This window comes from Oncorhynchus keta, chromosome 6 (assembly GCF_023373465.1).
Source record: "Oncorhynchus keta strain PuntledgeMale-10-30-2019 chromosome 6, Oket_V2, whole genome shotgun sequence".
Taxonomy (NCBI): Eukaryota; Metazoa; Chordata; class Actinopteri; order Salmoniformes; family Salmonidae; genus Oncorhynchus; species Oncorhynchus keta.
The window spans coordinates 10,644,338-10,656,603 of NC_068426.1; the positions used below are offsets into that span (position 1 = coordinate 10,644,338).

The 12,266-nt window shown below is 43.2% G+C and overlaps 1 protein-coding gene across 15 annotated transcripts in view; it reads right to left on the reverse strand.

The window, feature by feature from the left end:
• The window catches only part of LOC118384925 (collagen alpha-1(XXIII) chain-like), a 118,276-nt gene extending 109,454 nt beyond the window's left edge, over nt 1–8,822 (reverse strand). For 11 of the 15 annotated variants that reach the window (XM_052520602.1, XM_052520600.1, XM_052520598.1 and 8 more), the window contains exons 1-2: nt 8,326–8,822; nt 6,956–7,025 (exon numbers count right to left, since the gene is read on the reverse strand). The gene's annotated coding sequence lies outside the window, so the exon portion shown is untranslated. The remainder of the gene's footprint in view (nt 1–6,955; nt 7,026–8,325) is intronic. The other 4 variants (XM_052520607.1, XM_052520604.1, XM_052520605.1 and 1 more) reach the window with 3 other exon arrangements.
• Between the last annotated feature and the right edge of the window lie 3,444 nt (nt 8,823–12,266).

Sequence of the window (12,266 nt, forward strand, 5' to 3'; positions counted from 1 at the left end):
CTAAAAGTGTTTTTCAGTACACACTCAAATTCTTAATGTCTATTATGGCCACATGCTTAGCAGTGAAACAGTCCCATGCTACAGCATCGGACTTCTCTGAGTTGGCTTCCATTTTGTAAATAAATATTATTATAGAGTATTCTGTAAATAAATATCATGATAGAGTATTCTGTATATAAAGATTACCATAGAGTATTCTGTAAATAAAGATTACGATACAGTATTCTGTAAATAAAGATTACCATAGAGTATCCTATTAATAAAGATTCTGATAGAGTATTCTGTAAATAAAGATTCTGATAGAGTATTCTGTAAATAAATATTATGATAGAGTATTCTGTAAATAAATATCATGATAGAGTATTCTGTAAATAAAGATTACCATAGAGTATTCTGTAAATAAAGATTACGATAGAGTATTCTGTATATAAAGATTACCATAGAGTATCCTGTTAATAAAGATTCTGATAGAGTATTCTGTAAATAAATATTATGATAGAGTATTCTGTAAATAAATATCATGATAGAGTATTCTGTAAATAAATATCATGATAGAGTATTCTGTAAATAAAGATTACGATAGAGTATTCTGTAAATAAAGATTACGATAGAGTATTCTATAAATAAATATTATGATAGAGTAATAAACACATTGTATACTGTACATGTACTGCCTAGGTGATATGTGAAGTATTATAGGCAATAAACCATCCACCGAAAAAGGCTTTGTTTTTTGTTTAGTTCTAATAGTACACAAGTGGCATTTGACATAGTGGTCTGAGGTTTGAGTACATCAAACCAAATTCCTTTAGGTGCTAGCTAGATAATACACACACTTATTATGCATAAATTACATGATCTACCCAAAGGTATATCAGTAAGAGTAAGACAGTCGTGTTCCAGAGCCATTTGCCTGTTTACTCCGTCACAAACCAGCACCAAAGAAAACAGCAGTTAATGTGAGGCCTCCACTTCAAGACCCTCAAGAAGTTGTCTATTGAAATATTCCAATGTCTCTTTGAGAGATGCACAATGTCAACGTTTGTACAGAGACTAGCTTTTCCCACAGTTCCTGCATAGTGGACCGGAGTTAAATATGCTCTGTGGTACTGAAAGAAAGGAGAAGGTTCAGCTGATAGATGAAAAAGGCTTCCGCAAAGGACCCACACAAGGGCTTGTCCCATAGTGAGATGTCACCCTCATCTCCTTCAGAGAACCGGGTTTACATACTGTAAAGCATGAAACACAGCGAGAATCTCACTGCCAATAGACTGCCTATAGGTACTTATCACAGTGGGAGGCCATTCCTTTTCTTGCTAGTACAAAAGCGGTACCTGCTGTGTGTCGACCTGGTAGCAACGAACATACCAATTCTACTTGTAGAATTGCAATGTTCGTCAGTGGCCAACAACTTAACTTTGAGCCATTTTTTTTTAAAATAAGGCATTTTCTTCATACATCCACAGATGAGCCAGTGACACTTGGGATGGTCGCTAGCTAAGTGCACAGACACAATGCACACAACGCTAAATACTTCCCCCAAGCTAGCTAACCACTGTAGCTAGTATTGACATTATAATTAAATCACAATGGATTAGCTAGTTTCCATGAAACAGCTGCCTGTGTTAGCTGCCGAGTGCAGTGTCCCTAGCTAGCTAGTTATGCTGTGCTAGCGAGTAAATATGTTAACGTTAGCTAGCAAGCTAAATATTTGGCTATGGGCTGGCACTGGCAGTATGGGATTATAGAGAGGGAATTAAATAGTTTATTTGTCTTGCTAGGTAATTATCTAGCTGTGGCCACCTGGATAGCATCAACAAGGGCTTTCTACAAAATAGAAACATTAGCACAGATAGCATGGAATCTAGACCATAAGCAATATGCACGGCTATGCATTGCTAAATAAAGCTACTGCCACCTTCTGGTTTGGAGTGTTTTAACAAGGCTGAGTGGCTGATGACTTCCAAGGTCTTTGCTGTGTGAACACAAAAGAGATTGACTGCCGACACCCTGTTCAGAGGTGCTAAGTACTGTCGGCAGGCAAGCGTTTGACAATCCCACCGGTGTGTTGAGCTTTAACTAAAGTTTATCATAAACCAGAACAAACTTTAATCTGAACGGACGCAAGGTAACCAGTGTCCCTCTCTCAGGATGGAGGGTTACAAAGCCTGTCTGTTATACCAACAATCCTTCCTTCACAACAAAGTGCTAATTCCATAAGATGCAAAGAACCAACGCACAAGCACTGCCTGTCAATGAAAATCGAATCAATTGACATTTGAGTGTGCAGCTAGCATAGACAGGAGGCCATTAACAGGCTTTGTTGGCGTCATTAGTTCATGTTCTCTCGCCATCTCCATCCTTTGTCTGCCCTTTTAAGTGTTTTCCTGAGGCCAACCTAGCTATGGCCAAATAGATCCTTTTGTGAGTCCTAAGACCTCCGGCCTCTCAGTCCAGAATTCTGTCTTCCATTTGGGTCTAACCTCTTAATTGGGAGGCCAATGCTCTTCAAACCAATGGTTATGAGGTTGCACAAGCATTATCCTTTCAGTTCCCAATGAGGGGTTGAACTTAGGTCATCTACCTTCAGGCAGGTCCCATTGAAATGAAACCATTCCACCTCTGAATGTTGGCAATGCCAATGAACTAAACTTGCCCCATGTTGCAAAGGCTGTACAATGGAGGAATTATTCATATTATTTTTTACCTTTATTTAACTAGCCAAATTAGTTAATTAAGAAAAAAATGCTGATTACAATGATGGTCTAGGAACAGTGGGTTAACTGCCGTATTCAGAGGCAGAACAACAGATTTGTATCTTGTCAGCTCAGGGATTTGATCTAACAACCTTCTTGTTATTTGCCCAACACTCTAAACACTAGGCTACCTGCAGCACCACAATTTAAAGGTGAGCTATGATGCTGTGAAATCACATAGAGACAGACATGATGCTTCAAAGTAATGGTGAGACACGTCCTGTACTTCGGATTATTCTGTAGGATACCTGTCATTCTCGTTTCAAGCGAAACACTACGTTTCGGGAAAATAAATAAAAGATGAGAGAAGTGTGTACTTTTTCAAACAAGGTTAAGAATACCCTGTCTTCTCCGCTGTCATTCAACAGACGGTTATAAATCTTAATGTTCTATGGCCGATCTTGCTCAGTAAATCCAGGCTGTCAAACAGTCTCTGTGGATCTGAAAACCACATTTTCCTTTTTATAACTTCCACATGTGAGGGCTTCTTGCTGTATAAAATCTATGAAATTATTCAACTTGTGGCCTTGACCACAGTGTCAGTTGGCCTATAATGTCACTCTTCTACTATTCTCAACACATGATGAGCAGTGAGCACTGATCGCAAGACTGCACTGCTTCTCCAAATATAGGATTCACCAAATATACAGTAGGTAATGGGGCAGGACTGTTAGAGAGAATGATGGCATACAGTACGTTACCAGGGAGACCAAAACATTGAGATGAGACTGAACAAATAGGGCTGCAGTGAGAACCAGAGACAGACAGTTGGACCAACTTTTTGAATTTTGAATATCGTTCTAATTCTCAAAATTCAGTTACATATCATTATCAAATAATGGTGGCAGGGTAGCCTAGTGGTTAGAGTGTAGAGGCGGCAGGGTAGCCTAGTGGTTAGAGTGTAGAGGCGGCAGGGTAGCCTAGTGGTTAGAGTGTAGAGGAGGCAGGGTAGCCTAGTGGTTAGAGTGTAGAGGAGGCAGGGTAGCCTAGTGGTTAGAGTGTAGAGGAGGCAGGGTATCCTAGTGGTTAGAGTGTAGAGGAGGCAGGGTATCCTAGTGGTTAGAGTGTAGAGGAGGCAGGGTAGCCTAGTGGTTAGAGTGTAGAGGAGGCAGGGTATCCTAGTGGTTAGAGTGTAGAGGAGGCAGGGTAGCCTAGTGGTTAGAGTGTAGAGGAGGCAGGGTATCCTAGTGGTTAGAGTGTAGAGGAGGCAGGGTCGCCTAGTGGTTAGAGTGTAGAGGAGGCAGGGTAGCCTAGTGGTTAGAGTGTAGAGGAGGCAGGGTATCCTAGTGGTTAGAGTGTAGAGGAGGCAGGGTATCCTAGTGGTTAGAGTGTAGAGGAGGCAGGGTAGCCTAGTGGTTAGAGTGTAGAGGAGGCAGGGTAGCCTAGTGGTTAGAGTGTAGAGGAGGCAGGGTATCCTAGTGGTTAGAGTGTAGAGGAGGCAGGGTAGCCTAGTGGTTAGAGTGTAGAGGAGGCAGGGTAGCCTAGTGGTTAGAGTGTAGGGGCGGCAGGGTAGCCTAGTGGTTAGAGCGTAGAGGCGGCAGGGTAGCCTAGTGGTTAGAGTGTAGAGGAGGCAGGGTAGCCTAGTGGTTAGAGTGTAGAGGAGGCAGGGTAGCCTAGTGGTTAGAGTGTAGAGGAGGCAGGGTAGCCTAGTGGTTAGAGTGTAGAGGAGGCAGGGTAGCCTAGTGGTTAGAGTGTAGAGGAGGCAGGGTAGCCTAGTGGTTAGAGCGTAGAGGCGGCAGGGTAGCCTAGTGGTTAGAGTGTAGAGGAGGCAGGGTAGCCTAGTGGTTAGAGTGTAGGGGCGGCAGGGTAGTCTAGTGGTTAGAGTGTAGAGGAGGCAGGGTAGCCTAGTGGTTAGAGTGTAGAGGAGGCAGGGTAGCCTAGTGGTTAGAGTGTAGAGGAGGCAGGGTATCCTAGTGGTTAGAGTGTAGAGGAGGTAGTAGGGTAGCCTAGTGGTTAGAGTGTAGAGGAGGTAGTAGGGTAGCCTAGTGGTTAGAGTGTAGAGGAGGCAGGGTATCCTAGTGGTTAGAGTGTAGAGGAGGCAGGGTAGCCTAGTGGTTAGAGTGTAGAGGAGGCAGGGTAGCCTAGTGGTTAGAGTGTAGAGGAGGCAGGGTAGCCTAGTGGTTAGAGTGTAGAGGAGGCAGGGTATCCTAGTGGTTAGAGTGTAGAGGAGGCAGGGTATCCTAGTGGTTAGAGTGTAGAGGAGGCAGGGTAGCCTAGTGGTTAGAGTGTAGAGGAGGCAGGGTATCCTAGTGGTTAGAGTGTAGAGGAGGCAGGGTAGCCTAGTGGTTAGAGTGTAGAGGAGGCAGGGTAGCCTAGTGGTTAGAGTGTAGGGGCGGCAGGGTAGCCTAGTGGTTAGAGTGTAGAGGCGGCAGGGTAGCCTAGTGGTTAGAGTGTAGAGGAGGCAGGGTAGCCTAGTGGTTAGAGTGTAGAGGAGGCAGGGTAGCCTAGTGGTTAGAGTGTAGAGGAGGCAGGGTAGCCTAGTGGTTAGAGTGTAGAGGAGGCAGGGTAGCCTAGTGGTTAGAGTGTAGAGGAGGCAGGGTAGCCTAGTGGTTAGAGCGTAGAGGCGGCAGGGTAGCCTAGTGGTTAGAGTGTAGAGGAGGCAGGGTAGCCTAGTGGTTAGAGTGTAGGGGCGGCAGGGTAGTCTAGTGGTTAGAGTGTAGAGGAGGCAGGGTAGCCTAGTGGTTAGAGTGTAGGGGCGGCAGGGTAGTCTAGTGGTTAGAGTGTAGAGGAGGCAGGGTAGCCTAGTGGTTAGAGTGTAGGGGCGGCAGGGTAGCCTAGTGGTTAGAGTGTAGGGGCGGCAGGGTAGCCTAGTGGTTAGAGTGTAGAGGAGGCAGGGTAGCCTAGTGGTTAGAGTGTAGGGGCGGCAGGGTAGTCTAGTGGTTAGAGTGTAGAGGAGGCAGGGTAGCCTAGTGGTTAGAGTGTAGGGGCGGCAGGGTAGTCTAGTGGTTAGAGTGTAGAGGAGGCAGGGTAGCCTAGTGGTTAGAGTGTAGGGGCGGCAGGGTAGCCTAGTGGTTAGAGTGTAGGGGCGGCAGGGTAGCCTAGTGGTTAGAGTGTAGAGGAGGCAGGGTAGCCTAGTGGTTAGAGTGTAGGGGCGGCAGGGTAGCCTAGTGGTTAGAGCGTAGAGGCGGCAGGGTAGCCTAGTGGTTAGAGCGTTGGGCTAATAACTGTAAAGGATGAAAGTTCAAGCTGGCACGGTACAAATTTGTCGTTCTGCACCTGAACAGGGCAGTTAACCCACTATTCCTAGGCTGTAATTGAACATTTGTTCTTAACTGACTTGCCTAGTTAAATAAAGGTAAAAAATATAAATACATGTTCACACCTGCAATACATGCAACAGCGTACAGCGTACACATTTGTTACTGTCTGTCCTTGAGATGTTCTATAAATCTTCTTATAGGCTGTTATTTATAGGCTGTATATAGGCAGTTTTTTAAGAATTTCATTTTAAGGAGGGAAACTACATAGGTACAACAGGGAACATGGGGCTGAGGGAACATGGGTCTGAGGGAACAGGGGGCTGAGGGAACATGGGGCTGAGGGAACACGGGACTGAGGGAACATGGGGCTGAGGGAACATGGGGCTGAGGGAACATAGGTCTGAGGGAACATGGGGCTGAGGGAACATGGGGCTGAGGGAACATGGGGCTGAGGGAACATGGGGCTGAGGGAACATGGGACTGAGGGAACATAGGGCTGAGGGAACATGGAACTGAGGTAACACAGGGCTGAGGGAACATGGGACTGAGGGAACATAGGTCTGAGGGAACATTGGGCTGAGGGAACATGGGGCTGAGGGAACATGGGACTGAGGGAACATAGGGCTGAGGGAACATGGGACTGAGGGAACATGGGGCTGAGGGAACATGGGGCTGAGGGAACATGGGGCTGAGGGAACATGGGGCTGAGGGAACATGGGGCTGAGGGAACACGGGGCTGAGGGAACATGGGGCTGAGGGAACATGGGGCTGAGGGAACATGGGGCTGAGGGAACATGGGGCTGAGGGAACATAGGGCTGAGGAAGCATGGGACTGAGGGAACATAGGGCTGAGGAAGCATTGGACTGAGGGAACATAGGGCTGAGGGAACATGGGACTGAGGGAACATAGGGCTGAAGTAAAAGGCCCTGGATATTAAATATTCTCAATTCCTTCCATAGACCTGGGCATAGAAGCCTTTCATAGGGCAGGGGACATACCTGGAGGACAGGAGCACTCTTGAATGACATCCCTGGCAGCGCGAAGTTTGGGCAGTGCTTTGGTCAGTCTCTGAAAGGGAACAACAAGAGCCACAGTGAATAATGTGAGATGTTAGATGTACAGTGGGGCCTAAAATTATTGACACCCTTGATAAAGATGAGCAAAAATGACTGTTTAAAATAAATAATTCAAATACTAAGCTATATTGTACGCAAAAATAAAAATAGATGATTTTATACTAATAGAATTGCTCAGAGAAAGAGATTTTGTTCAACAAGTAGTATTGTTTTTATTTTATTTAAAGGTAGGTGTCAAAATGATTTCCACTTCAATTCAACCCCCCAAACCAATATGATGACGTTGAATCAAAGTGGAAAACTAATTGGATTTGAAAAGTCATCAATGTAAGGACATTTAGTATTTTTTCAGCCAACTGTTTACCTAGATCCAATAACATGGTGAAATGTTTGGTTGATTTCACGTTGAATTCACGTTAGTTGAAAACTCAACCAAATGGAAATAAAAACTACATGTTGAACTGTGCCCTGTGGGGTCAGTGCCATTATCCTCCTAAGATGAGGTATTGAAAGGTATTGAAAACAGAGGTGTCAATAATTTTGATCCCTACCTTTCTGAGAAAAATACATATTACTTGTTAAACTAAATCTATTTCAGTGAGCAATTGTATTAGTAGAAATCCTATATGAAAAACGGAAAGGAAAACGCAGCACATTGCTGCTCATGCTCCCAGGTAATTTTATTTTTAACAACCTTTCCACCCTTAGGTGTTCGTTCATCAGGCATCCATGACCTAAGGGTCGAAACGTTGTTATTAATAACGTTGACACCTGGGAGCATGAGCAGCAGTGTGCGGTTTTCTATGAGTTTGCCTACAACTCCCGCACCTGCGGAAAGTACCTATGTTCTTCAGATTTTGTATAAAATATAATTTCTCATTGTTTTTGGAGCATACAATACAGCTCAGGATATTTGTATATTTTTTTTATACAGTCTGTTTTGCTAATCTTTATCAAGGGTGTCAATCCCACTGTAAATGTAACCCATCGTGCATGCTAATTGTTCTTTAGTGGTAGTACATGACAATCGTTTTTTTAACGGATGTCAAATTGGACTCCAGATTACCGAATCAGTCTGAATTGAGGTGTCAAATGAGTAGTTAAACAAGATGAATTAGGCCATGTTCCTACATGATTATGGTGATCGGCTACAATGTTGTGATGAAATAGGCAACTTTAACGTAGGCTCATTCTAACGTGAGAGATAATCCTTTCAACATATGGCATCTGATCTTGCGTCACTGTCTGAAAGAGGTTCATTAAATCGTATTACACTTTAACGTCAACCTCACCTCGTGCACTAGTTTTTCAATGATATCCTGAAGACCAGGTACCGTTCCATTCTCATCGGAAGGGACCGGGGACATTCTCTCCATCTCCAAAGTCTGCACTCTGTACTCCAGGTGAGCTGTCCTGAAGTTTACCAAAAAACAAAATGCCATAGAACACACCGACAAAATGACGCAAAATGCGGTTGGCAGCCCGCCTAAACAATGCGAAAAATTGGATTTGTGGCTGTTGTAGTTGATTGAGTCCATGGTCTTTTCGTCAGATTTTGCGGGGGATCCCATCCTGGCATCTGCAGTAAAATTATTCGTGCAAACTGCAAAAAAATCCGTTAATGAATTATAGGCTATTTTCCTGTATGTCAAATAGAAATATTTCGATTGTTGTAATCCCAGTTTGTTACTGTAGCGGAGCCATCACAAGAATGAATGTTTAATCTCTGCGCAACTGTGGATATATGAAGGGACGCAACAGCGTGCAACAACAGCTGCACGAGGACTTGTGTAGGCTACGGATGCGCTCACGCGATTTGGACCAGTCACAGACATGATGCCAAATACCCTTTAAATCATTCTTTATCACTTCCTGAAGTCCATTCAATAAAATTAGTCTTCCTAAGAATACATCTTTCTGGTGAATACATGGATTGAGATCCAGAGTATTTAAACTCTTATTCTTACCCAATGAATGTGCCATAAAAACAATAGCCTATGTGAACACATGAATTGATTTTAGACATAAACATTTGACATAATACACAATACGTTTCAGTGTTGTGTACTTTGAGTAAATAATTGAAATATGAAATTCTTATCACTTCATAACCATGAAAGGGGACTAGCACTCAATGTTATTTATTCAAAAGGTTGTTCAAACAAAAAATGTCCTTTTTCAAAATCTACAGAAAGCCAGAGAGGGCATATGAATTAAACAATTATTCCCTCCTTATGTTGTGATCACGATTTATTTATCTCATGATCACAACATAACAAAAGGTGTTTTTGTTGAGATCATGAGGTAAACTCTATAAATAAGAGTGGGGGTATTGGTGATACATTGACAGCAGTGTCAAGGTGGACTAAAGGCAGCAAGACTCCACACAGATCTAAGACTTTTGATTAGTGCACATCTGTAGCCAGGTGCTAATGTACAGGCCGGGGTCTTCTTATCAAAACCCCAGAAATAAAAGACAAATAATGACAAAATAAGGAAATAGAAATTCTAAATAAACTGCACATGATACAGTGTGTCTAGTCAGTGAGAGGAATGGCGGAGCTGTCCTTCTACAACATTTTGCCCACCATTTGTGGGTATAATGACGAAATAGTCTGTAGCTTTTATGAAATGTTGGAGTATTTTAGAATCCACAACACTTCACCTGTTTTACTAGTTTCCCTTTACTTTCCTACTTTTTGCTGCTATTCACAAGCCAACATCCCTGTTAAAACTATTAAAGAGATTCAAATCAACTTTTATTGGTAGTTTGGTAAACTTTAATTGGTAGTCTGCAACCACAGACCTCAGTGTTAACATTCCACATTCAATCAATTTAAAATAGAAGTTCAACCACACTTTTACCTGTCTTTGAAATTGGATTGTATTGGAGCCAAAACTGGAAGCCATCTATAGCTGACAGACATAATTCCATTTCTGTCTGGGTTCATCTCTTGTCAAAATAAAAACAGATGTGTTGATCCACCGTGGGTTCCTCAGCCATACCGCCTCAACCATACTGTCAATCTATCACCAATACATACAATATCATCAATACATTTTGGGGGGGTTACAGCCTGAATTCACAATGTATTAAATAGATACCCCGTAATGACAAAGTGAAAACATGTTTTTGGACTTTTTTTCAAATGTAATGACAATGAAATACAGAAATGTCTCATTTACATAAGTATTCACACCCCTGAGTCAAGACTTTGTAGAAGCACCTTTGGCAGCGATTACAGCTGTGAGAATTTCTGTGTTTACACATGCAGCCCAATTCTTTTGACCAATCACATCAGTTTGTTTTTACATCAGAACTTTTTCAGAGTTGATTGGTCAAAACCACAATGATTGAAAAAAAATATACGAAATTGGGCTGCCTGTCTAAACGCAGCCAAAGACACGTGTCAAACTCATTCCATGGAGGGCCAGGTGTCTGCTGGTTTTCGCTCCTCCTTTGTAACTCAATGATGAATGAAGGTCACTAATTAGTAAAGAACTCCCCTCACCTATCTAGGTCTTAATTGAAAGGGAAAAACAAAAACCCACAGACACTAGGCCCTCCATTGAATGAGTTTGACACCCTGCTCTAAGAGCTTTCCAGCACAGGAGGTTGGTGGGACCTTAATTTGGGAGTATGGGCTTGTGGTAATAACTGGAGTGGAATAGGTGGAATGGAATCAAATACATCAAACACATGTTTTCCATGTGGTTGATGCCCTTCCATCAGCTACGTTTCGGCAGCCTCCTGTGCTGGATTGTGCATCATTTGTCCGTTATTCTTTTCAGAAATCTTCAAGCTCTGTCAATTTGTTTGTTGATCATTGCTTGACAACCATTTTCAAGTAGATTTAAGTCAAAACTGTAACTCGGCCACTCAGGAACATTCACCGTCTTCTTAGTAAGCAACTCCAGTGTAGATCTGGCCTTGTATTTCAGGTTGTCATGCTGCAAGGTGAATTCATCTCCTGGTGTCTGGTGGAAAGCTGACTGAACCAGGATTTCCTCTAGGATTTTGCATGTGTTTAACTCCATTCTGTTTCTTTTTATCCTGAAAACCGGTCCTTAACAATTACAAGTATACAGATACCACTGTGCTTGAAAATATGGAGAGTGTTACTCAGTAATGTGTTTTATTGGGATTTGCCTCAAATGTAACACTTTGTATTCTGGATAAATCTAAATGTAATACATGTTAAATTCAGGCTGTAACACAACAACATGAGGAAAAAGTCAAGGGGTCTGAATACTTTCTGAAGGCCCTCTATTCAACTGGAATCTATTCATGGGGCGTTGTATTGCTGTCAACTGGAATCTATTCATGGGGCGTTGTATTGCCCTCAACTGGAATCTATTCATGGGGCGTTGTATTGCCCTCAACTGGAATCTATTCATGGGGCGTTACATTGCCCTCAACTGGAATCTATTCATGGGGCGTTACATTGCCATCAACTGGAATCTATTCATGGGGCGTTACATTGCCATCAACTGGAATCTATTCATGGGGCGTTGTATTGCCCTCAACTGGAATCTATTCATGGGGCGTTGTATTGCCCTCAACTGGAATCTATTCATGGGGCGTTGTATTGCCCTCAACTGGAATCTATTCATGGGGCGTTACATTGCCCTCAACTGGAATCTATTCATGGGGCGTTACATTGCCATCAACTGGAATCTATTCATGGGGCGTTACATTGCCCTCAACTGGAATCTATTCATGGGGCGTTACATTGCCCTCAACTGGAATCTATTCATGGGGCGTTACATTGCCATCAACTGGAATCTATTCATGGGGCGTTGTATTGCCCTCAACTGGAATCTATTCATGGGGCGTTACATTGCCCTCAACTGGAATCTATTCATGGGGCGTTACATTGCCATCAACTGGAATCTATTCATGGGGCGTTACATTGCCATCAACTGGAATCTATTCATGGGGCGTTGGGTCAACTGGAATCTATTCATGGGGCGTTGTATTGCCCTCAACTGGAATCTATTCATGGGGCGTTACATTGCCCTCAACTGGAATCTATTCATGGGGCGTTACATTGCCATCAACTGTAATCTATTCATGGGGCGTTACATTGCCCTCAACTGGAATCTATTCATGGGGCGTTGGGTCAACTGGAATCTATTCATGGGGCGTTGGGTCAACTGGAATCTATTCATGGGGCGTTACATTGCCCTCAACTGGAATCTATTCATGGGGCGTTGGATCAACTGGAATCTA